At 32.7% G+C, this 26,461-nt stretch overlaps 1 protein-coding gene and 1 pseudogene across 1 annotated transcript in view; both read right to left on the bottom strand.

The window, feature by feature from the left end:
* LOC127723848 (uncharacterized) overlaps nt 1-26,461 on the bottom strand; it is a 373,964-nt gene that overhangs the window by 141,150 nt on the left and 206,353 nt on the right. The gene's annotated exons all lie outside the window — the stretch shown is intronic.
* Nucleotides 2,318-26,461, bottom strand: part of LOC127723143 (polyadenylate-binding protein 4-like) — a 59,118-nt pseudogene continuing 34,974 nt past the window's right edge.

Here is a 26,461-nt window from a genome sequence, read left to right on the forward strand (position 1 = left end):
GCCTTCCATATTATAAACGCTATGAAGACATATATGCCACTTGTTGCTCACTGTTGATGAAATGTTTTTTTTTTAAAAAGTCACATGTATTTAACATGTTTTAATATGTAAGTAATCATCAGATATGTTTATTTGCTTTTATTCCTATTTTGTTACAAAACTGAGTAGATCAATAATGAACGTAGCTATTAATAGATTACCTGTGGGTAGACTATTCCATTCAAGTCAAGGGTATACTTATGGATAGACTTTTCTATTCAAGTCGAATAAAAGACTTGTAATAATCAAAAGACAGTGTCCAGAGCAAAATTTAGAAGAAAATAATTGCATTTGTCTGTGCATAACTAGTAATTGGACTTGGTTGGGTTTTATTGCTGTTAACTTTTAGTCCAAAATTATAAGTTTTTCAAATATCAACATGATCAATATGACTTTCCAAAATTCATGGAATTTTAGAAAAACTACCTGGATTGGGGAAAATGCACCTTTTATTCATGATCAAAAGACTGTCTAGAGCAAAATTATGAAATTATTTTTTTTTGTTTTTTAATGTTATTTTGTTTTTTATATTTTACTTATAAGTGTAAACGAGCCTGTGGTTTTCATATTTTTCATGTCATGACCTTTTATAGCCGACTATACAGTATGGGTTTTTCTCACGGTTGAAGGCCGTACGGTTGCCTATAATTGCTTACATCCACTCCATGTGATCTTGGGTGGATAGTTGTCGGATTGACAATCATACCATGCATACCTCATCTCCTTATTTTTATATCAGTTGTTAGTTTGCAGTTTACATTAAGATAGCTTAAGGTTAAAGTCATTTAGACATCAATGAATCGTAAGTATTAATATCTTTATCAGACTTTCTTTGAATGTAATAAACATTGGAACAGATCAGATATTGCATCTGAAGAAAAAGGTTGATTTTTTTTAAACTAACAGCATCAAACACAAGGATATTAATACAAACTCATCTACGATACTTTCTTGATAATTTCGTAAGCTAGAAGTGCGTTTGGGCTACATAAGACTCATCAGTGGCGCCCGAATCGAAACAGTAAGATAGCCAGATCAAATACGAAGTTGAAGAACATAAAAAAACAGCGTGTAGTGTAACCCTTTAGGATTTTTTGTTAATTTGAAGCCAAAGAAAGAACAGATTTACCTTTGTTATGCTTGTACAGATGTATATTTTTTACACTGAGTATGTGTGATTGATAGATTTCAGAAGGAAAATTTTTGAAATGAGTTGGGTTAGAATTTCCAAGAATGAAGAAAATGTAGAGCAAAAATTAAAACACAATACAATGTTCATGTATAAATATACACTTGTGTGTGTATCTGAGATTGGTTATTTTTTTAAAGTTAAAAAACTATATTCAGATTGAATCAAATAGGGAATATATGTGCAGTTGAATTATTTTTGAGAAAGAATACTAATATCAATGGAAAGAGTGGCGATCGTATCCCTCAGAGCGATCATGCTCTTTGATTTGCCATGGCGTTGTCAGTATGTTTTCGACTTATAAGTTTCAATATTCCTTTGGTATCTTTTGCCTATTGCTTTAATTACATTCGTGGTTTTATGTTTTAATAATCAATGTTCATTATTAAAAGTTTGCTTACTGAATTTTGTGTCTGTTCAAACAACGGACAGATTTATGCTAAAACGACAAGCAAAAAAAAACAAATAAGGCAGAGTTTAATCATTAACGACCACATTCAGGATGTGATGTGGTTAAACTTCCCATAAATTAGGTCAATGGTATAACGGCACAACACAAAATCAAACTAAAAATATCATTTGGAAAAGGGTTGACTCATTAGATTGACACTAAGCATGTATTAAAAAGACCAAAAAGACATCAAACACAAAGAACCAATCTAAGAGTACTCACAGTTACTGAAGGCTAGTTGAAAGACAGTTCCAACTAATTAATAATGTTTCCGCAGACTAAATTTTCAATCAGTACTCATCCTGTGGATTTAGTTTAAAGATGGTTTTAACAGTCCGAGAATACCATTACAGTATGCAATTGGCAAAATATAAGTTGCTACAGTATGTCGATACTATTTTTCAAACAGTATAGCCATTCATATTGAATTAATATACGTTTAATATAAAAATAAGAAGATGTGGTATGATTGCCAATGAGACAACACTCCGCCAGAGACCAAATAACAACTAAAGGTCATTATAGACCTTCAAGTTTATTAGAAAAACAATTAGTACCAATGTAGACAAGTTAACTGTACTGTATTCGACGTGTACCTACGCCTTACACAATCCTAATCATCTAAAATAGGATTATAGGTCCATTACTGATGCATTGGTGTTACTTTACTGGTTTTATGTTGGATTTATTTCTCTTCATTACGCCTATACGTCATTAAGGTGAGGAGAAATGATATTTATTTTTAATATATGCATATGGTATAACACATTATATCAATTAATGACTATATGTTTATATCAGTTATTGCCTGCAGTAGCAACAGACATAGCTATAATTTTTCAAGCAAAATACAAAGGTCTACTCTGTCTGATCCGTTTCCTACAAATTGGACATTGTTTCATTTTTAACTTGTCGCTACAGTCTTTACAGCAGTATACATGCATACATGGCAAAAATGTGACTTCTACTGGATTATCAAAACATATTTTACACTGATATTTATCATCCGTTTTGTACTTTGATTTCGCGTAACCGTTTCCAGCACTCTCAATTTCTGAAAAAGAATTAAAGGAATAATTCAAATTTAGATATCTTAAATTGTCAGAACTCATCGATATTTATTATGACTTTTTTTAACTTGCTCACTGTTTATCTCCGTTTTGCAATGATTTGTTAAAATATGAACTACATACGATAATAAAGAGAAATAAAATTGATGAATTGCCAACAGACAGAATAATGCAGGTTGGTTTTAGATTTGGATAAACACAATCAGGCGAATTGCATTTACTGTTGACCTTACATGCACTAGATGGATTTGGCTATAATTTTAGGTCCTTTTTGGTCGTATAGCTCTTCAACTGTTTGGGTCAAGCTTTTCAAGAGTCTTTTAAAATAGATTCAGAAAACAAATAGTAATATTAGAAAACTTTTGTCTTATCTGAAACTTGATTATTTATTTCATATGCCTAGTTCGTCTGATTATATTATAACAACAGTAAAAAGTTCTCTAAAAACTATATTTAACCAAATTTGGTTAAAAAGGCTTTTCAATAATAATACAAATCATTCCAAATTTGGGAACAAATTAAGAACATATCATAGATTTAAAAACAATTTCAAATTAGAAAAATATGTAAGTTGTGGTAATGAAAATGAAAGAAGGTTGTTAACTAAATTTAGAGCAAGCTCACATAACCTTAACATTGAGAAGGGAAGATATTGTAACTTGGATATTAGTGAAAGAAAATGTAACTTATGTCAAAATTCTGTTGAAGATGAAACCCATTTTTTTAAATCAATGCCCATGCTTAAAATCAGTACGCAAACCATATCATGATCAATTTAAAAAAAGGAAGAATTTTTAAAAACTTTCTGATGAAAACAAATTAATTTGGCTTTTAAGCAACGAAGATGAAGACTTCATTTATATAATTCATAAACGTTTAAAACAACTGTCAAAACAAAGAGATGCACTTTTGAATAATTGACCTAAGAGCTGTCCCCCTTTATTATATTTTTATTATTGTATGATTTTTTTGTGTTTCAAGTGGAATCCATATTGCTTGGTTTTATTCACCAATTGTGTATATTTTATGCAGTTCTTTTCCTTAATAAACATATATATGTTCAATGTTTTAATAAACTCAATCATTCAAAACATGTTAAGTCTTGTAAGTTTTGTCTTGTAGTTATAATTAAATTGTAATTGTTCTGCCCTAGTATGGGCACTGTGATTAGTCAATAACATTATTTGTATTTGTATTTGTTATACTTTTTTTTTAATTATCTTTCAAACATATTTTTACCTTTGAACAAAATGCAAATAGAAAAAAATGAAATACAGAAATATACCTTTTGCAAGCAATGGTTCTGCTGCTAGTTTGGAGGTGTAACCCGTTGCACCTTGTATAGAAAATTGGCTGTCTTCAATTTCTTCAAACTGTTGTACTTCATTTCCAGTGTTTTCTGCATTTAAAGGCATATTAGAAAAATAGCTAGTTTTGTTTTTTTTTTCTGTAACTTGGTATCTGATCTTATTCAATGTTATGATTTCGTATATCTTTGATATTAAAAAAAATATCTAATTATTCAGTAATGTAGGTAATTGACCCTAAAAAAAAAATTTTCGGGCTTTTCTGAAAGTATCACAATACTTTATCCTGATGGGGCACCTTGGATCATTGCGATGTTTGTTGGGATTCGTATTGTTTATTCTATAGGTCTAATGAAGTGTTTTGTGGACGTGTCTTTTCGCGAAACATTTGGATTTTGTATTGCCATGGCGTTGTCAGTTTCATTTGTATTGGTATCTGCCACCTTTTTCTATATTAAATAAACATATTGTCATTCTTTTTTAATTAAAAATTTTAAAAAATCATTATTTTGTCTGCCATTGCATGTTGGAAAGTGAAGGTAGTCTTCAATAGTTGTGTGTTTCTTTTTATTAATGATTTCTGTATATATTTATCTCAACTTTATATGTTCAAGTCATCGCCAAAAATCAAATCTTGCCGCTTAAGCTGACGTATATATCAGGTTCATTGGCAAAATAAGTATTCCCAACCATACACCAATTCATAATTATATAACAAAAATATCTAAGTAGAGGGGATGCTGTCAAACTGTACCTTGAGTCAAATTCTTTTAAAAGATCATAACATATTTTTGTTAAGCTGTGTATAGATTATTGTTCTTCTCAGTTGTTTTGCTGTGTCTTGTAAATATTCAGTAATGGTAATTATTTGGTCGATACAGACATTTTTATTGTTAAATTCTTTATGATTGAGGGCTTGGTTTTTTTCTAAAACGATTTGGCACAAGATTACAAAGCAAATTCAATGGCTTGACCTTATGTTTACATAAACTTAAAGTGCAAAACATATTTACCGTTGTTCTCTAATATTCTTGAATCAATATGACGCTCCCGAACCTGATAAACTTGCTGAAAAACACACATTAAGAAACCTGTTTTGAAACTTAACGAAGCTTAATATAACAATAGAAAAACTTAATATACCAATTTCAAAACGAAATATAACAAGTCCGAACCAAAATATGATAAAGCAAAGCTAAATATAACAAAAGCAAAACTAAATAACATGATTATCTTTACTACTAGAGGGTTACTGCTAACCGATAAATAGAATATTTTCCCACACTTTCAGCATCCGATTCAAATATTGTATACTTTCCTTAAACAATAGGGATAATCTACAGGCCACACATCTCAATGCACATGATGAGCTGACAATTACCGACACATCAGACAAAAACACGTAGATGTCATACTCTGACATTACAAAAAAAATATTTAAATTCTAAAAAGTTCTACATGTTTTAAGAATTACAGGCTTGACAATTCAGTTACAATGGTTGATTCTTTAGTGGTCATCCTGTATGTTTTCCTTTCACGACATATATGAAAATATTTAAATAAGAGGTTTGTGCGGACTGGTTTAATACTATCACATTGTTTACCTGTGTCAAGTCAGGCTATCTGTCAAACGTTTTCTTTCTTGTTACTTGTCTTTGTTTGTATGTCTATATTTTCCGAGGAGTTGGATGGTGTAGAATTTTGGATTGTCAATATGCTTGGTGATTCCTGTTATCGTTTTTATGTATAATTAATACGTATAGTAAGGTAGATGTTGGATAAGAAGATTTATGATTAATAGGTTTTTACTTGAATGTTTCTGTATTAAATCACCTGTTTGTAGTGAATTAACAGATAAGTTTGTTTACAAAACATATAATGACTTTCTTCAGAATCAATTGTTCCTTACATTAAGTGTTTTACCAAATGAAACATGTGTAAACAATTGTCGTAACCAGTACGTGTTCATTTACCTTTTGCAGGTGATTGGCACAGTTGTAGATATCTTTGCCTTATTGTTTCATGTGTTTTATCTTGAATCTCTTTTTGAAAGTCGATATACTACCTCTGCCTCTTATCCCTGTTGACGAATTTTCCAGATTACTGGCTTTAATAAATTAATGTCGCATGCTCAATAATGAGCAAACTTTTAATAGTAACTGAATATAATGCGTGCTTAAATAAGCTCGATCTATCATTAAATATTGCCATTTATATACGTGTTTTTCTAGAGTTGCTACTGAAAAACAAGTTGTAACAGTTGTTGCAAACTTGACAGGAGAGGATTATCATGTCGAAAACCGGGTTGTATACGTTTCAGGTCCAAACCATTTCGTTCATATTCCTTGTTTTTTTTTTTGTCTGTCGTAAAACATGACATATGAATTTATTCCATGAACTTTTGTATTTTAATTATATATTTCGGAAGGGAATTCATATTGCCAATAGTTTTTTTGTATATTTCCCACTTAGATTCCGGATTTGTCCGGAAGAGTTATTTCCTCTAAGGCTAGGCATCGTTGTCCTTATGCCTGTTTTGATAGGCTGTAATTCTTGTTAAAATACTTGAACTTATTTTGTTCATCTAGTTAATGTCTTACCACATGAAATTTGGAAAACAAGTAAGAATGTCTCTTGCCACACAACAAATGACGAAACGACGGTAGTAACCGTGATGTTTGACGATCATTTCATTCAAGTCCATAAAAAAACGTAAAAAACCAATTTTTATGTTTTTGTTTTGTATACACAACAAAATCATCAGAAAACAGTTGTTTTCCCCCAAATTGTGATTATAGTCTTAATTTAATTCTTTTAGATGCTCTTACTTGACCGAAAATCAGATTAGGTAACTTGTCAAAAAATTATATAATCCAGAGTCAAAAGCCGGTCATATGAAAATAGCTTTCAAGTGATTTCAATCTGAAAGGCTGAAATATCAAACATGATTCGGGAACTAATATTGAAGATGTAGGGGCAAAACAACTAAATATCGTTAGCAGATTTAAAGGAGTGGCGTTTAGGCTGTTAAAACCCACCCTTTCTTCGAAATTATTTGTTCAATAACTTAAAATGGTTTAACCTAGGCAGGAACAAGGTCTCTCTCGTTTTTCGGTGAAGACGACAAGACAAATACAATGCACAAGCTTTTGGATTCCAGCATGCCTGATTAAAGATATTGATGAAACATGTGTGTAATCAGTAGCATGCGGTTGTATTGTTAAATATACTATAGAAGTTACATATTTAGCAGTATAATCCAAACTTAAAATCTTGATTGAACATTGTTTTTCCAGAAAATGAATCGAAGCACCCCCAGTTTCTGGAAAAGTTTGTCTTTTCGTCGTTGATCAGTTTGTTTGCCGTAGTTGTGTCGATCTCTTTTCAACTTGTAAATTTTGATAAAATTGAGAATGGACAATCGTCTCTTTGGTATCTTCCCACCTTCAGTTTCTAAATAAACCAATATATGTTGGTAATCTATATTTTCTGTTGGTGTTTGTCAATTTTAGGCCTATTACTCGGTACTATGCTAGTTCACAATAACCTCATAGTCAGAACGAGTGGAAACTGGATAACAACTAAACAAACTTTTTTGTTGGTGCATGTATTAGATATAATTGCATTATTTCATTTAGTTATGTTGAAAATCTATGATGCATGTTTGCACAAGTATTGTCACGCTGAATAATGATGTCGGTTTAGGTGATTTACACGATGTTAAGACATATATGTCGATGTATGAGTTTAAATGTCTCTTTTAGATCTTCCACCTCTCTTTCACCAAAAAATCTAAATCAGTCTGAAACATTTCAATTCTCCTTACTTCACCATGCATATGTTGCTTGCCGAGAACTGCTTTGACAGATCACAAGATCTTGAAGACTATTGTTCATCATTTTATTAATGAGTTTTTTTTAGTAATTTGTCCCTATGGAGTTTTCTTAGGAGTTTGATTATATAGGTATATTTTGAATTGGGGGTGCCATTCAGGATTATTGTGACACTACTTTTGGATAAGAATGTTCATCGTTTCCTTGTGAAGATTTTTAATTGACTCTATAGATAACAAAACTAAAATACAGACGCAAAAACAAATCTTTAAGCTCTATATATTAGTTTTCATCAATATATTATCAATTCGTTTGGGTCAAATGTGAATCTAAAAAACTTTTGTTGTGTTTGGCACAGAAATAATCAATGTTTAAAATACTTGTCGTTTCAAATGATTTGTTTCATTCTTATTCAAATTACGGGATATTTAAGTTAAAACTCGATGAGTATATATATGTCAACTACCCCTTCAAACAGGCTGTCTACAATACTTTTAAAAACTCCCTCTTCTGTGCAATTTAGTAGCATCTGTACGATAACGTTTGATCCTTCTTCTATGTTGCTCGGTCGTAGTGCCATCTCGTCTATGATATCATTGAAAGCAGACGTAATATCGTTTGAACAGGCGGAATTACTAGCATATTCTGTCCTAAGAATAACTGATCGATGGAAATCTTCACATAAGTTCTAAAATTGTCTTATTATCGATATATTTCTTCAGGCCTTTATTTATAAGAAGCACATTTAAAATGAAACTGCTGTTTGATCAAGAACCATATTAAAAGACTGAAACATTTGATATAAACTATGAAACAAAAACAGAAAAATAACAAATTATAACTTAAGGGGAATTTCTTTTTTTTTATTGAAAAAAAATGCTGTATAAACGGTTAAGCTGTAAAACACCTGATTGTGTAAAAATAAAATTATAATCTGATCATTCTTTATAGGATTTAATTCAAATCAAGTGAAATCTTACATCTACTCTACATTGCGTAAAATTTTTCTTTGTTATCAAAACGGCAAATAGCATTACCTGAAATGATTTGCATTACATAAATTATCTCATACAAATTACTACGGTGAACCTCTCTTACTGGGTCGAAACAATGCATCCTACTAAGTTAATAAGGGCAATTGTTTTTTATTTTGTCTGCAAATTTCCAGTTATATAAAAATACGTATTGGTATCAATCTGAATTTGCGACCTCCCCAAGCAAAGTTGACTTTTATGTCGGAGATTCTATGATTGCAAGTGTGTTTTTTTAACATCTGTCACCACTGATAATTCCAAAGATAGCGTTAGCCGTTAAAAGTTAATAACTAGTATTTGCATTTTTTTTAATTCAATATTTTTTTAAGCAGTGTAACTGTACATACCTGAACATTTATATCACCTCGGACGTTTGACCATCTTAACCATGAAGCTTCAGGAATTGTACTTGTAGCTTTAAAGTAAAAAAATAAAGAAGGAACAACAGCCTTAAAGAATCTGCGAAAGGAAATTGGCTAAAATTGTATACTTTTCCAAGATATAATTTGTCATTATCATGCGTATTTTGTAGAAAGGGATTTCAAAACAAATAAGTCAAAAAGAGACAGACAATATCATGGCTTAAAGTAACAACAGCATAAATGGTTTCAGAAGAGAGGCGACATATACCAAAAGGATATTCAAACAAAAACAAGACAGTTCAATAGCAAAAACAAAAGGGGACGAAAAGACAACCAGTCAACAAAACACAAAAAAGAAAACTAAAAATTAAGTAACACGAATCCCACCAAAAAGCGGGGTTGATCTCTGGTGCTAGAAGAGAGACCTAGCCAACTGTATATTGTCACTTTATTTAATCATTTATTTAAATACTTTAAAAAATTACGTATGCGAACCTGTGTGAATGTAATATATATTGCTTGATCAAAATAACAAGCGGGCACCACAATCACAGACCAATAATGACTTATCTCTTGAAGAATGTTGATATAAAGCAAAATTCCTAGAATGTGATTGATAATCAACATTACAAAAATACTCAGCTTATAACCAAACAAACATTTTTTTCTTTGTGGGATGTATTTGTAGTTTTAGAATCAAAATTATTCCGGATAAAATGGAAAACATGGGGTATCAATATTTTTTCAAAATTTTTTTTCAATTTAAGTTTTTCTTAAGTACATGTAGTTTGTTGGTGCATTAGAATTTGCATAAAATCATTTTCTAAAGATATAGTATTGTGTTCGTGTTGCAAGCAAACCATTCTTTTTTTATCAAAACTTAAATAAATAATAACTTCGACAAATATGTTTTGTAACCAGCAAGCTTTGTATTTCATGTGTATTTTGTTATACAAAACGTGTGGTTCCTACGTTAAAACCTGAAATAATAGAAAAGGTGCAGTCCTTGTTTTAAATGGTTTTTACTTTAAAATTACATCTACTTTTATCAATCAAAAGTTGGCAAAGTAGATTTCAGTGGACTTCTCCGGTAATTTAGACAAATCCTTACATTCTGCTAAATTACATAATTTATTTAATATTTTACCTTGACAGGAAGTACAAAAAAAGGGTTTTATTTACCTATAACAAAATTTTTCAAAATCCATAATTTTCTAGGAGAGATTAGATACTGTTTTGACCATCACTGGTGTAACATCTAACTTAGTCTAGTACCAAATGTGCCTAAACCTGTAAAACTTATTTCAGACCGTAGAAGACGTTCTTTATACCAATATCCAATGTAAATATTTTTTTATATTTAACATATTTTTAAATACCTATGTTAGAATTGTAAATATACCAGTTCCTTTTTTTTAAATCCGTATTTCATTATTCGTTTGAAAATGGCCTTAATAATTTCAAAATTGTACTGTACTAATGTTGGCGAGACACTTATAAATTATTAATGTGTTATTTTAGCAACATCTTTTTCTTTAATGACTTGATTGCAAAGATTTCAGAACCCCATGTCTACAGTTTTTATGCTATTCCAACCTCTATTGAACCCTAAATGGCAGTCAGGTATCTGGGCTGATTGATTAAATATTAGGATAGGGGCATCCGTGACAAGCCTAAATAGCTGATATGGGGTTATTAGTCCTGTAATTTTGCAAAACAAAACACAAAATAAGATGTAGAAAAGGAGGTAAATTATACCCTTCAATCCTACAAATTGTAGCAACTTCAATTCAGGTACCGCATACTTACTTACATTGATGAAGGGTTATTCATCATTTTATATTTGTAACATATTACAGAATATTTTCCCATTTAATTCTATAGTAATTCTCATAATTCTATGGACCATAGTTCTAATATTATAAACAACAACGTATTTTGTGTTTTCTTTAATTGTACGCACATCAATTTAAATAGATGTTAACACATTTATCGAAATAAAAATCTATGTAATACACATACCGCTAGCTGGTGTGGGCTGAGTTGACCAACTTGGGCTTGCCCTCATCTGTGGCACCTGTGTTGGGTCATAGAAATTTCTCTGTACCTGTGTCATATTAGGAAAGATATACCCAGGTCCAGCTGAAGGGAACATCTGACTCATCATACCGGCAGCAGGCTGTCCCTTAAATTAAAATTAAGCATTCCAATTTTTTTGTTGACGCTAATGGTAACATTTGACTTTTCATACCTGCAGCAGGCTGTCCATTTAATCATAATCAAACAAAACAAGTATTTTATGACACTGACGGGATCATTCAACTCATCCTACCGACTGCAGCCTGTCCCTAAAAATATTGATTGACATGTGGAAGTATTGTAATATGTGTATAGCAAATTTGAAATATTGTACATTCAGGAAATACGTGTAAAAGAGAGGCGAAATATACCAACTGGACATTCAAGCTCATAAATCGAAAATAAACTTACAACGCCATTGCAAAAAAAGGCAAAAAAAAAGACCAAAATGACAAACAACTGTGCAAAACCACAACATAGAAAACAAAGCCTTAGAAAGACGAACTCCACCGCAATTCACAGACTTGCATATGAATAACTTGGTACCGCTGATGGTAACACCATATTCATTATACCGACAGCAGGCTGCCCCTAAAATATAATCGAGCATGCAAAATTTTTGGCGACAATAATGGGTTTATCTGGAGTAAAGGATGTCAATAAATCATTAAGCAACCATATCAAATATTTAGTGACACTGATGGGAACATCTGACTCATCATACTGGCAGCAAGCTGTCCCTTAAATTGTAGTCAACCATGTAAAATACATGTATTTGCTGAGTGTGATGAAAACAGCTGACACATCATACTGGTATCAAGCTGTCCCTTAAATTCTAATAAAGCATTAAAATAAATAGTGAATCTGATGGGAACATCATGTTGTCCCTTTTTAATGGTTTAATTACAAATTTAGGAAGGTTAAGATATAACACAATCAAACACAAAAACAAACATTGACAAACAAAAAATGACAATTAACACATATAAGGTGTTTTGCTTTTATTTTCCAATTTATTGAGAAAATCATAACATCAAATAAAAGATGCAATGGAAAACGCAAAAGATTAAGGTAATGTTGACCATATATATATATATTTTCTGGTAAAGAGTGAAAACGCTACATGATCATGTAATACTAGGTAGGAATTGGGTCAGTGGTTTTGTTTGGAACGTTCAACTGTCAATTTCTTTAAATTAAGATTAACCATGTGAAATATAAGGTGACGCTGACGGGAACATCTAACTTACCGGAAGCAGACTGTCCCCTAAATTATAAACAAGAATGTCAAATGGTCGCTGAACTTAAGGTTTGACTCATTATACCGGCAGCAAACTGTCACAGAAATCATATTCTTGCATGTCATTAATTGTGTGACTCAGACGGGTAACTTTGACTTATCATATATATATATATACCGACAGCAGGCTGTTCCTAAAATTATAATCAATCAAGTACTCGGTGACACTAATATGAGTATCTGGCTCATCACAGCGGTAGTAGACTGTCCTTAAAATCATAATCAAACATGTCAGATATTTGGTGACACTGATGGGAGTATCTGGCTCATCATACCGACAGCAGGATGACTATAACTTAATAAGCAAGCATATCAAATATTTGGTAACCCTCACATCTGACTCTTCATACTGACAGCAGGCCATTCATAAAATCATAGTCATTAGATATAAGAAGATGTGGTATGACTGCCAATGAGACAACTCTCCATCCAAGTGACAATTTGTAAAAAGTAAACTATTATAGGTCAAAGAACGGCCTTCAACACGGAGCCTTGGCACACACCGAACAGCAAGCTATAAATGGCTCTAAAAATGACGAATGTAAAACCATTCAAACAGGAAAACCAACGGTCTAATCTATATAAAAAACGAGAAAAGAGAAACACTTATGCACCACATCAACAAACGACAACCACTGAACAACGTACAGGTTCCTAGCTTAGGACAGATGCAAACAAATGCAGCGAGTTTAAAGGTTGTAACAGGCGCCAACCTTCACTCTATTCTGAATGTAACATCACAACATAGAAAGACACACTCTAAAATATCAATTGAAATGGCTTAAATCAATCAAAAGACATATCAACAAAAACAAGTTAACATACACTGAACGAATAAATTTGACCTATAACACAATGTAAATACAATATTAATAAAAAAGGGGGGGAGATGAAAAACAATTGCAGAAGGACATCTATAACCTTGGACAAAATGGCGTTTAATAAAATAACGTACACAGGTAAATATAATAATTTTGTTGTAAGGAGTACATTGGGTACGGAAATATTTTTTCACAAAATAATTAAATTTTTTATTCATAATACGAGAACAGAAGTAAACATTTATCGTCATACTTATCAAAGGTGGTATATATTAAAAATAGTGAGACGAAAAATAACACAAAACAAGTAAACATTGAATAGCAAAAATGCAAATTGTATGAACAGGTCAAATTAACACGCAAGTACGATTTGAAAGCTAGCTAAAAGCCAAAAACAATTAATAATATAAAATCATGCTTCAGAGACTAAAATCAACTAAAACACATCCCAGGGATTTTGTGTTTTAACGTCATGGACAGTCAAATAACACATGACTTGTGCAATGCCAAAATAAAAGTATCGACAGGCAGTAAAATAGTTACGATTTAACATTATGATAAATATGTATAATACTATATATAGATAAAGCAATCTCTATATAGAAAATGAATGTGGATATGTATCTATATATCCCCCCCCCCCCCCCCCCCAAAAAAAAAAAAAACAAAAAAAAACAACATTTAAAAAGAATACAAATTTAGTTATGTTTCATTTTGTTGATGACAAAATCGATATTTGTGCCAATGAAAGAAATATTCAAAGATCTAATTACAACATTGATAAGATAACCTTTACTAATAAGTTTGTTTAAAGGTTCGTGTTTATCGATAGATATTTTATAATGTGTGTTTACACGGATCACAAAGTGATGTCCGCGCTTTTAGTGCAATATTACCGTAACATTTAGGATGTGAAATACCATTTTTGATGAGGTTTCTACAGGTAGAGTCAAATTTACTAATCAAATCTTTGTAATTATGAAAGAATTTAGTAAACGTTTTAAGTAATGTATGGTAACGAAATCCCGGAGTTAATAATTTACCAGTGATGCGTTGAATGTATCAACCAAATGTAACAATGACGTGTCTTTACTGAGTTTGGTCATAAACTGAGATTCATAGCAATACAGGAATAAATCTGCTATGAAAGGGGCGCAATTAGTGCCATAGGAATACCTACTACCTGTCGATACCATTTATCGCCGAAACGTACATAAATGATGTCCAGGAGAATATTTAAAGGTTCAATCAAATCTTCACATTTCCAGTAAGTGTATCTAGCATCTTTCCTTTTTCATTACAGAAAAGGATTTAAACGATACAGCAAAAAAGTTTGCAATGAGATTTTGCCAAAAGACCTTTTAATTAAATTAAAATTTTGTCTTGATAAGATTTAGTGGAAGTGTAGTGTAGAGAGTAGAAAAATCATAACTGTCAACAGAATTAAAAGGACCATCAAAAGCACGTATTTTATCTAAAACCTCTAAAGAATATTTAACACTCCAAAAATAATTAATACAATTACATAAGATTTATTACAAAAGTTAATAATAAGTTATTTGATAGTAGTAAGGGAGGTAGTTAGAAGCACTGACAGATTAGTAGTAGAACACTTATTAGATGCGGAGATGAAACAAAATTTAAACGGTTGTTTGTGTAATTTCGGTAACCAGTACATAGTTGGGACTTTCAAATGTTTGGAAGAGGCTTTAAGCTGGGTAGTGGCAGTGATTTGCTTGTTCACTATTTGACTCTCTGTGGAGCGTACGGACCTGAATGTAGAAGAATTGATAATTTCGTTTTGGGGAACTTCCGGGTAGCATATGCGTCACACCACCACTACATTATTAGCTGCTTTGTCTGTATGAACACAAACCGCTTTGTGAGTACTTGGAGTTTTTTTTTATTGTAGAATTGGGTATATCATAGATCCTATTATTAATTTCAGAATTGTTTTCAAAATGAGATATTCAAATATCAACAGTACTCATAACTTTATTCAAATAACTGTGGGGAGGTTTTTTATTAGATTCTTCACGTTTACACCAATTTTTACAGTAGGCAGACAGCGCTTCTTTAATGACTTGCCGACACTGTGTCCAATCTATTATAATAGATGGAGAACGATACTTATGTCCTTTCTCAAGAAAAATTTTGACCTCACGGTCTTCAATATAAAACAGAAGATGTGATATGACTGCCAATGAGACAACTCTTCACATGAGACCAAATGACAAAGAAATTAACAACTATAGGTCACCGTACGGCCTTCAAAAATGAACGAAGTCCATACCGCATAGTCAGCTATAAAAGGCCCCGAAATGACAAATGTAAAACAATGCAAACGAGAAAACTAACGGCCTAATTTATCTACAAAAAATTAACAAAAAACAAATATGTAACACAGCAACAAACGACAACCACTGAATTGCAGGCTCCTGACTTGGGACATGCACACACATGTTAGCATGCTAAATGTTTGGTGAGGATGTTGAGAACATCTGACTCATCATACCGATAGAAGACAGTCCATAAAATCAAAATCAAAGCGAATATACCGATGAAATGAAAATTTTTATTTCATGCGATTGTGACACAGTTTTGTTTATATTGGAACAAATGTTTTCATGTTGGTCTAATAACTTTATATCTCCATTGTGAAATCTACCTTTCCGTGTGTAGCGTTTACTAGTGAAAACAGTCAGATAAACGGTAATAATTTGTGTGTTCTATTCATACAGGATTGATCAGTCGTTTGTCTATTTTATTGAGTTGTTATCAATAAAAGAAGAAACAAAATGTTGTATATACATGAATGAAACCGAAAATCAACCATACAGACCAACACAAATATAGGGTCAATATATGTCTTTAACAGTTGCCAAGTGGCCATACAAAATGTCTTGCTCAAATCGTTAAAAGTCTACAAAGGTTGTGATTATCAAACACAAGCTAACATAGAAATGCCTTCTGTACGACTAACAAAATTTAAACCTTATGAGAGTACATATGCCAAACACTTGAGATGTTCCGTACTTGCCACAGGCAAATAACAAGGTGGAAGGTGAAGAGTCCAAAAAAAATGAGTCTGGACCTCTTCTGGAGATATTCTACGGAAGATCAATAAAACAAAAATAAAATTTGCCGTCGATTGAAGCAGATTTTTGTTATGTTGGATGACATAAATGAAGTTTACGATGATTTTTGTTAGAAAATTAAGATACTCCGGTAGACGTGACTGCAAAAGTGTGGTCTGTTCGTGACCATTTTTCTTTGTGCTTTCCTCTGACTCAATTTTGCTCTAACATAATCTAATTGCAACTGATTCGTGCAGGTTGTTCTTATATTGTACTGTAGCGTTGTCGTTTTTTTTTATGGATTCTTGTTTGTCGATGTGTTATTTTGAGGTAGCGTAAATTACGAAAAATACATGTTCAAATGGCACAAAGATAACAAACCACATCACAAAGTCTCAATTCAAATCACAATGTAATCTGTTAAATGTATAATATCAGTTTAACATAATAAAACAGCTTAACAATAATCCTGATTTCACTAACACAATATCACTGTCCTCTCGTTCTCTAACTATCCTCTCAACTCTTCTAACTAGCTATCTATCTATTCACTTCTGATCTCTTTCGCTTCCCCTTATATACATAATTACAGGCGGTTACCCGACGGTTCCAAAGATGGGGGTACCGGGCGGTTCTAAAGATACCGGGCGGTGAATTTAAATAATTTAGCCACCGTTCAAATAAATAAAATAGCGGGCGGTGCCCTATTGAAATGTAATTTAACTCAAACGTCTTAAAAGAAAGACATCTTAACAAATTAAACTGTCAAACTAAAATCGCTACAGTACTGTTTTACCACTGTCCCAGCTTCGGGGAGGGTTGAGCGCTCACAAACATGTTGTTGTACTGTTACACCACTGTCCCAGGTTAGGGGGAGGATTGGGATCCCGCTATCATGTTCAACCCCGCCACATTCTGTATGTACGTGCTTGTCCCAAGTCAGGAGCCTGTAATTCAGTGGTTGCCATTTGTTGCTGTGTTATATATATTTGTGTTTCGTTCATTCTTTTGTAAATTAATTCGGCAGTTAGTTTTCTCGTTTGAATTGTTTTACATTTGTGATTTCGGGGACTTTTATGGCTGACTATGCGGTATAGGCTTTGCTTATTGTTGAAGGCCGTACGGTGACTTATAGCTGTTAATTTCTGTGTAATTTGGTCTCTTGTGGAGAGTTGTCTCATTGGCAATCATACCACATCTTCGTTTTTATATCAACCCTGCCATATTCTTTATTTGCCTTCTTCTTCTTCTTCCGAATACGGGAGTAGACTCCTAGGTAGGAGTGTAAAACTTCCCGGAACTTGTGTGCTATGTACATATGGACTTAATTTAAAAATAATATGACAAAGAAAAATCATTAACAATAACATATATATACATTATGTACAGTGGCTTTGTAGTTTAATAAGTTGTTGTGGATCCTTCAAATGTTAGAGTGGATATGCCACTTTTAAAGGATTCCAGGGTGTCAGACATACCTATTGCTTCAGGTAGTGAGTTCCAGTCCGAAATAGTGCGAGGATAAAAAGAAAATTTATATAAATCTTTTTTTGTTGATATTTGCCTAAATTTATGTTTCCCCCTAGTACGTCTATCAGATATTGTTGAATTGTCCTTAGGAACTTCCACTAACCCCCAATTTATTTTAAATAGCATAGTTAATCTAGCTTTTTTCCTTCTTATTTCTAAATTTTCCCATTCCAATGATTTAATTAAATTTGAAACTGCTCCAGGTGATCTGTCTTTATAATCATTGAAGACAAACCTGGCTGCCTTACGCTGTACCTGCTCAACCTGAGTGATGTGTTGCTTTTTGTATGGATCCCATACAGGGGAAGAGTATTCGACGACTGGACGGACAAGTGATGTGTACGTAAGGTTTTTAACCTTACGTGTGCAGTTTTTTAAGTTCCTACGAAGAAAACCTAAGGTTTTATTTGCCTTACAGGTAATATTGTTTATATGTGTTCCCCAATCAAGATCATGGCTTATAGTTACGCCTAAATATTTACTGTCTTTTACTGCTTCTAAAACATGATTGTGCATTATATAGTCAAAAGTGGAAGGTTTACTTTTTTTTAGAAATATGAGTAACATAACACTTCTCAGGAATAAAATTCATTTGCCAGTCCTCTTCCCATTGTACTAAACTAGATAAATCTTTTTGAAGTAATTTGGCATCAGAACTATTATTAACATTTCTATACAATAAACATTCATCTGCAAAAAGTCTTGCATTGCAAGTTACATGTTCGGGTAGGTCATTAATAAAGGGTAAAAATAATGTTGGGCCTAAAACTGTTCCCTGAGGGACACCAGAATCAACAGCTAATTTTGAAGATTTCACACCATTTAATAGTACCTGCTGTTGCCTGTCAGCTAAAAAGTCATTTCTCCAATTTAAATTTTGATTCCTAATACCATAAAAGTTTAATTTCTGGGCTAATCTTTGATGGGGGACTTTATCGAAAGCTTTGGAAAAATCTAAAAGTATAACATCTATTTGGTTACCATATCCCAATGATTTTGCAAGATCTTGTAAACTGATGATAAGTTGGGTCTCACAAGACCTTTTACTTCTAAACCAATGTTGACTATAATTTAATATGTTATTAATTGTAAGATGTTTCCTTATGTTGCTTGATATAATGTGTTCTAGAATTTTGCAACATATTGCAGTTAATGAAACTGGTCTATAATTAATAGCGTTATGCTTGTCACCTTTTTTAAATATTGGTACAACATTAGCCTGCTTCCAATCAGTTGGGATTTTACCAGTATCAATAGATTTTTGGAAAAAGAATGTCAAAAATGGAGACAATTCTTCTGCAAAATTATGTAAAAAATATGCTGGCAGATTATCAGGGCCAGTGGCTTTGTGTGGATTTAAGTTTTTAAGTAACTTTAATAAGCCATTATTACTAATAAATATGTCTGGCATAGTGGGGTGGGGACTTGTACCTTTATTTGGCATAGAGGATGTATCTTCGGTAGTAAAAGCCTTTTTAAATTGTTCATTTAGGATGTTAGCTTGTGTATTCGGCTCACTATATAATAAGCCATCCTTTCCTCTTAATGGTGAAACACCAGATGTTTCTGTTTTTTTACTTTTTATAAATTGCCAGAAAGATTTAGGTTTTTCTTTTAACTGGGGGCTAATTATTTCTTGCCTGTCCCAAGTCAGGAGCCTATAGTTTAGTGGTTGTCGTTGCTTCATGTCTCGACTCATATTTGATATTTTGTAAATTGTTTTGTTATGTATACTTAGGCCGTTAGTTTTTTCGTTTGAATTGTTTCACACTTTTCATGTCGGGCCTTTTATAGACGACTTTATAGTATCAGGTTTTTGTCATTGTTGAAGGCCTTACGGTTGTCTATAATTGCTTACATTCACTTCATATTTGAACTTCGGTGGATGGTTGCCTTATTAGCAATCATATCACATCTCTTCATTTTTATATTATATACCTGACTTTTAAACTCGTGCTTTCCTGACCAAGCATGAAAACTATTTGTCACTGGGCGTTAGAAATTAGCAACAAACAATAAATCAATTTAAACTTGTGTTAAATAAGAGGAGAACCATTTGATATTCATTTATTTGTTGGGGTGGGGGACAGAAGGATTTCATATATGAATATGGTTGCCTTGTAAGAGCTAAAAAATAGGCATGATTAGCGACAAATCCGGGTCCGTTCGCCCTGATTCATGTTCGCCCTGGTACCTGTTCGCCCTGATACCTGTTCCCCCAGGGTCCATTCGCTCTGATTTTTATTTTTTTGCATTGTTGTTTAATTGCATGATGTGCATTATTTCAACAGAGTATGTTAAAGTTTGTTGAAAAAATCGCCGAATATTTGTATTGCTGCAACCAAATATTAATCAATTTCCTTTAATCTGCATAGTAGAATACTGGAATACATATAAACATCTGAATATGTTTATTAAACTTTATTAACTGTAATATTAATATTTTTTAATAAAAATAGGCAGAACGAATCCAGTGTGAACGGACTCTATGGGCGAACGAACTCAGGGCGAACGGCCCCAGGGCGAATATGTAATCACGGCGAACGGACCCGATTCCATTAGCGACAGATTAAAATGCAAAATAATGCCCTCTCTTCCCTGATTCCCTTCCCCATTCTTCATCTATAAATTTGAACTGACCACCACGGAATAGCCCAATAGTGTTGAAAGTAGCGTTAAACACCAATCAATCAAAATCCCTTCCCTAGAATATCAAATAATCGTCCGTTAACTGTTATTGTCCGTGTAGTTCTTATAATCATCCAGCTTATCGTCCTACAGGGATGTCCTACTAAGGCTGTCATACCATAAAAACGTTTATAACACAGCTCACATTCTAATATATCTGCATTCATCCATATATTAATGTCATTAAGACTAAACGACGCCATGTTTGTTATGTGCTTCTGCCGTCTAAACAATCTATCAAAAAAGAAGAGGTGGAAGAGAGCCAACTGAAGATCTTCCCAATGCAAAAAAAAAACAGAAATGGACATCTTCTGGCTCACTACCGAAGAAAAAGTGAAACTGAGAGCTACTGCTCACTGATGATACCCCCAGCCCAAGTATTTGACGGTAAACAGGAAGTTGTTAAGTGATTAATCTTAAAACGCATCACACGGTATAGCTGACTTATATAAACCCTGAAACCAAATTTCAGAAATCCTTGTCAAGTAGTTCCTGAGAAAAATGTGACGAAAATTTTCAACTTGGCTATCATGTGTAAAATAATACAAGTGTTCAGTAAACAGGAAGTTGTTGAGTGATGAATCTGAAAACGCATCACACGGTATAGCTGACTTATATAAACCCTGAAACTAAATTTCAGAAATCCTTGTCAAGTAGTTCCTGAGAAAAATGCGACGAAAACATTCATGGGACGGACGGACTGACGGACTGACGGAAGGACAGACAGAGGTAAAACAGTATACCCCCCTTTTTTAAAGCGGGGGTATAAAAACACGCTCAGTTAAAGGATTGAACTCAAATATGTGACAAGTACAAATTATTAAAAAAAAAATGTTTTTTTAAGGTTTTCGAAGTTATTGTGAATAAATCACTGTATATATCTACGCTGTAAGAGAAATATGCAAAACACTTCTTTGAAGTATACAACTTGCTACAATTTATATAATTGAATGTTTGAAACATTTATTTTTACTAATTCAATAAGTAAATACATACTAAAACGGCTTTCCAAGGCCAACATTCACAAAAATAAGGCACAATTGCCGCAAAATATGACGGGCAGAGAAAACATGTGCACTAAACATTCCAGGTGCTAGTCAAGAAGTCGCAACACTTATTAAAACAAACCACAAGTATCAGGAGATACAGTGCCCCGAGCCCGTTAGCATTTCTTTTTTAAAAGTCTGACACTGTCCCGTTTGCACATCACAGAATCCTAAAAGATTATAATGACAGATATATATATATATATATATATATATAAAGAGCGCAATTAAAAACCAGTTGTCGGAGATAGACAATACCTTGGCCAAAATCCCGAAAGAAATATGATAGGCTTGACAAATTGCAGTGCAGTACAAATTGATCAATAATTAAGGTACTATCAACTTGATCAACGGTAGTTTACAAAATTAATGTACAAATCTCAGAAATCGATTTGGAAGATCCATATTAAGTTCTTTAACAAAAACTGAGAAAACAGCGATAATATAATTTTTTTTGAAGAAAAATGATAAACAAAATGGTACCAAACATCTTGAATGAAATTTGAATCTGCGTTTACAATGTATGTCTAGGCTGTTTTTGCTGATTATTTCTCATTCGCTTTTTTTCTATTCGCAAGGAGAGAATGATTTTTCAAAAATACAAATTATCTTTAAAAAGTGTTCGTCATTTAATGCCATTAAAAAAAAATGGTTTTGTATGTCCCCGTATATATTAAGAGGATTCGTAAAAGTTTTTCCATTAAATTAGAACGGATCTATAAAAAAGAGACAACAAACTAACAACGACATAAAAAAAAATAAAAATAAAGGACCAAACGACAATCAATAGTCTAAAGACACATCATTGAAAACTAAAGACTGAGCAACACGATTAAGAACTCTATTCCAAGACACAACAAAATTACTGCACAATGAACAAATTGAAATATTCAAATAGTTCATCCTGAGACGATTCTACTGCTGTTGAAAGCTCCTCGTGGTTTTGCAAAATCGCGCTTTTTACAGAAGGCGCTAATTTTATCGGTGTGTGTAATGAAAGGGGTTGTTTGAAGTAACAAATCTGTACAGTTGAGTAAATGTTTTCAAATCAAGACAAGCTTAAACCCTTGCTTAAATGAAAAAAAGTTATATGCGGTTTTATGACTGAATGTGCAACTGTATTATTAGCCTATTTAGCTATATTTGGAATGCATCAATTTTACTTCAATGTGAGCAACACTAAAATTTTCCTAATATAATCTAAATTTTCTATATATGAAAATTACGGGGAGGAACTCTTAATCGATACAACATCAAGGCAAAAAAAAATAATGAAAAACAAAAAAAAAATCACAGAAAAGTAAGATACTAAAAGCTAAGCAACACGAACCTAACCAAAATAGTGGTGTGATATTAGACCATTGGAAAGCAAATCCTCCTCCATTAGTGGTACTAGTCGATGATGACACAATCATGGAAAGAAGCTGGGATTTTGGGTACGACAATTGGGACATATCAGTGGTCATCTGTGACACAGATATTCCGGAACATTATATACCAGAACAGTCAACCAACTCGTTATGGCGGTTGTTATACTTTCTAGGCGACGATTTCAATTTAACCGCTTGAAACCCTTAGTAAACCAGCTTTCCTGTACGCAGCATCCCCTTATGAAAAACTTAATGATAGAAAAATCAGGCTACTGGATATTGTATCAACTGATAGGAGATATATTCTTCATTTGCAGGCAATGTTTAAATGTTGCCCATAAAATGAAAAATTCTCAATTTTGCAGCTGAAATCATCTCCTTTGATGTCAGGATTTGTTCTCAAATGACCATCAGATACGATCCATGCAAACTTATTGATCCTTAAAAATTACTCATTCTTAACGGTTATCAAGTTAACACCGTTGTAAAACTGTCGACACTGATTTCTTATATTCTTTTTGCACAAGTTCATGCTTTTCGCGCACTGTCTACATTTAATCAGTTGGATGTGTACTGCTTGATACTTACGTCTAGAAGAACATGGTCTATTCATGAATTGTAAGTGATTTTGAAATAGCTTTCAGTAATTTTAAAAGAGTACAGATATTGTGTCTGTGTAATTCAGTGGTAGTTGTTGGCTCGTCTCATTTTTGATTTTCGTAAATTGTATTGTTATAAATAAGGCCGTTTGTTATCTCAGTTGCATCGGTTTACATTTTTCATGTCAGGACCTTTCACAACTGACTATACGGTGTAGGAGTTTCACGTTACTGAAGGTCTGTAATTGCATATTATCTAACGTTCTCTGGTGGATAGTTGTCATTAGCAATCATAACACATCCCCTTATGTTATATTAAGAAGTAAAGAGCATTTCCAACAAATTAAATAGCTTAAATATTCCACATGGTTATATTGTTGCTAGACGATATCCCCGGCTTTTGATTTCGTTTCGAGAATAAATGAGGACCAGCATACAGAAGGTATAAATTGCATTTGTAGAAAGTAAGACCACATTTGGAAAATTGATTATTTGAATATTACCTGTATCCATTTATGTTTTCATTTATTCTTATTTTCCTTCTCTTGGAAAAGATTTGCCGTTATAATTCATTATTTGAGATGAAATGCAATAACTTGAGACATTAACACAGGCGGTAGCTTGCTTAAAAATAGCATAAACTATTCGCTCATAAAAGAATTGGATCTCTACACGAACAACATTAACGATCCCAATTGTATTGCATCAGATCTATTCTTAAAGAGAGAAAACTGTTACTCTCAATTTATTTTTACGCCAGTAATAGTCACATCAGTGGTGTACAGGAGGAGGATCTAGGTATGCATGCCATTTGTCGATATGAAAAACATTAGTTTCAAATAATAAAACTGTTGCACGGAAACAGTCAAAAGGAAAATTTGAGAAATATTTTTTAACAATGTCCACAAACATTCAAGCTATGTTTAAGGAAATTATCGAGTATTCAAAATATTTTTTTTCAAAAGTCTACGCTTAATGCATGCCAACTTTCATGGCTTTTGGAGTGGTTTGAACAACTAACTCCTTTGACTGATAATAATTTCGTCCGACTAAAGATATAATTTGCTACTTGACGTTTACCCCCCCCCCCCTCCTTTCCCCTCCATCTCCACCCCTCCACCCTCATCACCAACTAATGCTCATTGTTCAGTCTGTTCCACTTAAAGCATAAAGTTGCTGTGTGGAACGTTAAATGTTGACAACTACCGTAATAATACATTTTGTACGATATTTAGAAATGCAAAACCCTATTTCATATAACGTGCATCAAGAAAACAATTAATCGTCCCAAAATAGTGTCTGTTATTTTCAGACAATCTCGTATCAAGGTAAAAAAAATAACGGAGAGAATGGAATCTGAAATGGGGTTGAATTTTTGCGTTAAAACTGCAGTAAAAAACAAAATTCTGTTAAAGAACTCCTTATGGTCGGTCTTTCATTTGACCAATCCTGGCACCCTTCAGAACTCGCTATTATTATAGCATTAATTCTTGATAACTGTTAATTTTATACACATTGCATCATTAAAATCGTTCTCTAAAGATGTGTTGGAAAAAAAAATGTTTTGTCTCACCAATTATCATAATTTAATGTATTCTATGCCTTTATACTGCTTGAATAAAATGTGTATTGGTTATCATGAAAAGTTTGTTGAAATTTAATAAAGTCACAAATATTCTTTATGGATATTTCGTAAAAGGTAAGACAAGATATTTTCAGAAATTTAATATTTATAGGCACAGTTAACTTAAGAGGTGGTTTTTTAACCCTGCAATTTCTAAATTATTTACCGACTAAAGACTAAATAGTTCTATAATACTAAAAGCCATACAAATTAAGCAGCAACAAGAAGAAGCTACAATAAAGGAAATATAAAAAAAAACTCCGTCGAACAAACATTCAGGATTATAAAACAATAAAACTAAAGCTCACGATATATAGAAAAGAATTTTGTGCAGTTTTCCTTTTCCAGCAGATTTGGGAATGATTTGGTAGGACGTCTTTTGCAGATTAAAGTCACAAAGCCAAAAAGCATTGAACTAAGGTTTAGAAACACTTATTTAATTTGAAAAAAAAATGAAAGTCAATAATTAGTTAGCTTCATCACATATTGAAAATATCCAACGATATTTAAAGTTTACCTGCATTCTGATACTAGCAATACGAAGCATGTACTGTGATGCCAAGTGAGCCTTTCTGTCTTCTTTACGTTGGGCTAGAGCCACATACAAAGGTTTGGCTACCACAATCCTACCATTCATTTCTGTGACTGCTTTAGTGGCGTCCTCTGGAGATCTAAAACACACAAAACCAAATCCTTTGGATCTTTCACCTTCTGTCATAACCTTCAAGTAACAATGAAATAAAAAGCCAATCATAATAAAATATATAAGTGGCTTTCTATTTAAACATATATGATTCCCAGGAAAGGCACATTGAAAATGCAAGTAGCCATTCGCAATTTAGAATTTCACTTACATTTGTACAGTACCAGAACATAGTTGACACCAACCCATATTTGAACATTTAACCTTCCATGTGTTCCATGCATTAAACAGTACCATGTGTATACTTTGTGCAACGAAAGCGAAAAGACTGGAAGGAGACTTTTGTAAAATAATGAGGTCATGAATTAGCTTCAAACTCAATAAACTTGGGAATAGTAT

Source organism: Mytilus californianus, unplaced genomic scaffold (assembly GCF_021869535.1).
Source record: "Mytilus californianus isolate M0D057914Y unplaced genomic scaffold, xbMytCali1.0.p SCAF_13, whole genome shotgun sequence".
In the NCBI taxonomy this organism is placed as follows: Eukaryota; Metazoa; Mollusca; class Bivalvia; order Mytilida; family Mytilidae; genus Mytilus; species Mytilus californianus.